This window comes from Leucoraja erinacea, chromosome 6 (genome assembly GCF_028641065.1).
Source record: "Leucoraja erinacea ecotype New England chromosome 6, Leri_hhj_1, whole genome shotgun sequence".
NCBI lineage: Eukaryota > Metazoa > Chordata > Chondrichthyes > Rajiformes > Rajidae > Leucoraja > Leucoraja erinaceus.
In genome coordinates, this window is record NC_073382.1 from 55,396,147 (window position 1) to 55,399,807 (window position 3,661).

The window sequence follows — 3,661 nt, forward strand, 5'->3', positions numbered from 1 at the left end:
GCTTCTACCATGAGAGCAAGAGCATCATCTTTGGGGAGAGAAAAGGGCTTCATCTTCAGGTGGAGAATAGAGCTTCACCAAGGAGAGAGAGGGGAAGAGCTTGGACCGTGGTATGTGCCGGTGCCAGCCAGTGCAGACTAGAGTGTCCAATACGCAGAGGGGCGTAAGAGTTATTTTGTATTGTTTCTTTATTGATAGTTGATAGTTTTTCTACGTTTTACTTGTGTTTGCTTAAATAACTAGTTTGTGCTCTTCACCATGTGCTTCCTCCATTCATTGATCCTGCATATATTTCATTACATCAATGCAGGAGTAACTTTTTCAATGCATTTTGCAGGTTTTGTTAAATATTTCACTCATTATTGATTCAGATTCAGATTCAGGTTCACATTTATTGTCACATGCACCAATTAAGGTACAGTGATATTTGAGTTACCATGAAACCATACAATTTTACTTCGGAGTCACGTGAGTGACTACGTGAAGAACCCTGCCCAGTGCGCAGGTGCGGCATTATCGTCCAGCTGTGCACACGCGGCCCAGCGGGAGTCGGGCGCTCCCGCAAACCAGCCTGAAATAAGGAACGTTAGGTAAGTACCTACCTTAATCGGGCCTTGTGTTTTTTGCTCCAGGGGGAGCAAAGCAGCAGAGGAAGCGGCCCCCGTTCGACTCCAGCGAAGGAGCCGACAGTGGAGGGGGATAGGCGCAAACGGGACCGCACACGCTGCGGACCACTGACAGGGAGCTGCGCTGATGCCGGTCCGCTGAACAGCCGTTCGATAACAGCAGCGGACCGGAGGGAAATTTAAAACCCGACCGGCACCCCTGCAGACTCCTGACAAGGAGAATCGCCGCCCGGGAACCGCTAGAATGCCGCCCAAAAACGGCAGGCAGCCTCTAACAACAGGTAAGACAACCTTACCAAAAATACAGGTTCTACAGGAATCAACTTTCCTCCAACTCTGGAACAGGCTGGAGACAGCAAAAACAAGTATGTCTGTCTCCCCAAGCCAGAGGAGGTCATGGAGCTAAAAACCTCCAGAAAAACGAGGGGTCACTGGCTGAATGCCAAGGGAGCTAACACTCCTACCCCAGTGCTATTGCACTAGCCATCTCCCTTGTCGAGGGATTGATGGGACAACGGAGGTAGGGCATATGCCTCCTCCACAGAATTTACAGCACCCCTTTTGCTCCCTCTTTATTCGAGGCTAGCAAAGGAGGCCAGGGCTGGGCTGGCTCAAACGCTGGGCAGGCGGACGAGAACAGGAGTATGCCAGGGGAGCAGGATCAGGAAGAGCTGCTGGGTGTCGTGGGCCACTATATGGCACCTCCACGCGCAGGAAGACTACTGGAACCCAGATGGCAGCCAGTATCAACCATCTTTCCAACAAAGCCCTGCAGGAGAAGGCCTTTCTAGAGGTCAAATCTGCAGGCAGCTGGGTCAGCAGACTCGCAGTCAAGAGCTAAAAAAGCAGCAAATTCTGAAGCTCCTAACATCGAAAATCACCGCCTTTGCTCGTTCCACGGATCATACTCACCTGGCAGGCGAGACGCCATGATCACCAAGGTGGTTCTCCCAGGACGAGGCTATCCCATTGCACTTCGAGTGTGCTGACGCCTACGATGTTCCCAAATGCGGGATACTCGACTGCCATTTGTGGCATATAAGACCTGTCCTCAACCCCAAATATGCGGGGCTAAGCAAAATCGCTGCAGCGGGAAGAGAGGCAGCTAAACATGTGCGCCTCATGAGGGCATGCCCGGGAACGAGCAGGACATCTCATCCAACACCCAGCTGGCAGCACCCCTCGGCATCCACCAGTCAACACCCACATCCAAGGACTGGTGAAAGCTCGGGGACCGCTGCTTATTACCCCCAAAGGTCTTTTTAGACAGGGGCCCAGAGCGGAACCGTTGGAAGATGCGCCGCCCCACAGACAGCACCAGCATACCAGCAAAACTGAGCCTTCATGAAAAAACAATTAACATGGAGGTAGGTAGTCTGGTTCCTCCCAGTTTTACACAAAATAAGGGTGCTCTACTAACTGCGGGGGGGGGGGCATTTACGCTTGTTGAAAGAAGCATGGGGTGCTGTCACAAATAACAAATATATACTCAACAGTATTAGTGGATAAAAACTTGAATTCAAATTGGGCATATTACCGCCAGTTCAGCAATGCGCCCATAGGGCATTTTTCCCTCTAAGAAAGTGAAGCGAGAAGATTAAGCTGAACTAGAAAGGCTCATTACAAAAGGGATCATGGGAAAAAAAACAAAAAAAACAAACATGAACCATTGGAATTTGTATCGAATATATTCACCAAAATTACAAAAGATGGTGGATGTCGCATCATCATTGACCTACATCACTAAATAAATCTGTTGAGTATATACACTTTAAGATGGAGACGTTTTGTCACTGCCAGACATCTGATCTCCAAAGGATACTTTATGGCAAGCATTGATATGGTAGATGCTTACTATCTAATACACATACACAAGGATCATTGTAGATACCTAAAATGTATCTGGATGGGGCAACAATGGGAGTATAGAGCATTCCCAATGGTCTAACCTCAGCCCTAAACTAATTACAAAAATACTAAAATAGCCATGAAAACATTAAGAAAACAGCATAATCATGGCATATATTGGATGATATCCTCATATTAGGAAAAACAAAGGAATTAGCTGTGGCAGCAGTTCTAGCTACGAAACAGCTCCTTGAAACACTGAGGTTCATCCTACACCCAGATAAACCAAAATTGAAGCCATTAACTACCATGGATTATCTGGGCTTTAATATTTATTCTATCCATATGACTGTTACTTTGCCAAGGTGCTCGGGTCACTATAATCAAATCATGAATGTACCCACTGGAGCTATATCAGAATTACAGTGGTGGGCAGACAATGTTTGGCACAGTTTCAGCCCTATTATTATCACCAATCCTAACTTGGTTATTAAAAACCAATGCCAAGTCAAGTTTATTCAAGTCAAGTCAAGTTTATTTGTCACATACACATACGAGATGTGCAGTGAAATGAAAGTGGCAATGCTCGCGGAACAACAAAACAACCAAACAAATTATAAACACAATCATAACACACATATTATTTTACATAATAAATAATAGAAGGAAAAACGTTCTGTACAGTTAGTCCCTGGTGAGAAAGGCGTTTACAGTCCGAATTGCCTCTGGGAAGAAACTCCTTCTCAACCTCTCCGTTCTCACTGCATGGCAACGGAGGCGTTTGCCTGACCGTAGCGGCTGGAACAGTCCGTTGCAGGGGTGGAAGAGGTCTCTCATGATTTTGTTTGCCCTGGAGTTGCACCTCCTGTTGTATAGTTCCTGCAGGGGGGTGAGTGAAGTTCCCATAGTGCGTTCGGCCGAAACGCACTACTCTCTGCAGAGCCTTCTTGTCCTTGGCAGAGCAATTCCCGAACCAGATGGTAATGTTCCCGGACAAGATGCTTTCCACCCCGCCGCTGCGTAGAAGCACTGTAGGATCTTCGGAGACACTCTGAATTTCCTCAATTGCCTGAGGTGGTAAAGGCGCTGCCTTGCCTTACTCACCAGTGCTGAGGCGTGTGATGACCATGTCATATCCTCAGAGATGTGGACTCCCAGATATTTAAAACAATTCACCCTATCCACAG

The 3,661-nt window shown here is 47.3% G+C and overlaps 1 pseudogene; it reads left to right on the forward strand.

Moving 5' to 3' along the window:
• The first annotated feature begins 1,530 nt into the window (after window positions 1–1,530).
• Window positions 1,531–1,681, forward strand: LOC129698457 (U1 spliceosomal RNA; annotated as a pseudogene).
• Window positions 1,682–3,661: the final 1,980 nt, after the last annotated feature.